Source organism: Montipora foliosa, chromosome 8, assembly GCF_036669935.1.
Source record: "Montipora foliosa isolate CH-2021 chromosome 8, ASM3666993v2, whole genome shotgun sequence".
In the NCBI taxonomy this organism is placed as follows: Eukaryota; Metazoa; Cnidaria; class Anthozoa; order Scleractinia; family Acroporidae; genus Montipora; species Montipora foliosa.
Window position 1 is genome coordinate 34,127,946 of NC_090876.1, and position 1,167 is coordinate 34,129,112.

Sequence of the window (1,167 nt, forward strand, 5' to 3'; positions counted from 1 at the left end):
TACTGCAGTTACCCATTGTTCACAAATCATATGACGCTTTTAAAGATGCAATGAATTTTGCAATCGGAAACAGTAAAGGGTTTGGTTCTAGTTACCTATTACTGTCTGTGCAGGCAATATTTTGTTCCTTATCTATGTCTCTAGATTACACAATATCACTGGTGTAAGCTACTTCTTTTAAGTACCTGGTTGATTAAGAGAGAGCCACATTAGGGTGGTCAAACTGCTATTTGAAGCTTCTCGTAAAAGTAATTACCATCAATGGTGTATGTTTCAAATGTGCTTATCAACGTTTCTTTGCATGCAAATGTTTGTTGTTTGAAAAATTTGACGGCCCAGAGGAAAATGTCCCCATTCACCTTTTAATGTAGACCTTTCCTTCAGCACAGGGTTGGGGTCTAATTGAATGACACCTAAACACATCCCTCAAAGTCTTTGGCAGTTCAGTGCTAGTATGATTTCCTTATGGCGGTTATTCCCAACGTCATTCAGTAAAGGTTTTACAGTTCTTATGGCATGCACATTATAAACAAACACATAACAGATTTTAGGGTGTTAGTTTCAAGTCGCAAAGTGTTAATGGTCTTGCTAAACATTTTGTGAAATTGTTGCGTTCACATGAAATAAAGAGTTGCAATTTTATCTGAATACAGTGTTACATTCTTATTGACGAACAAAGTGAAAAGTACAGCGCAAAACTAATATCATGCATGAGGGTCATAACACCAGTATGGTCACACCCGCACTTTCCATAGCAAGACTGCCTGCAAAATCCCTGCATTAGGGCCGTACGCATTGGTGCGAGCAGGGCTGAAAAAGGCCGTAAGGGCCCTACCATGGACATCTAAAGCCCAGCGCAAAGCGATTGCAAAAATTTATTAACGTTTATAACATCTGAAAGGTATTTTTACAGAACTAATGGTTTGCAATCAATCTGTCCAGATGTAAGTAGCAGAAGATGCAGATTTAAGAAATTTCATGTGGTGTTCTAAAAACTTACTGTTGCTCAAGAAATTCTCTAGCAAGTCTGTAAAGTTTAAGTTTGTCATCTGTTATTGAAGATTCCCGAAGTGAAGCTGTTCTTGAATCGAACTCAGCACGTTGTTCATCTGTCAGAGGTGAAGACGTTGGTGGAATTTCTACCGTGTCTTCCTCAAGGGGAACAGG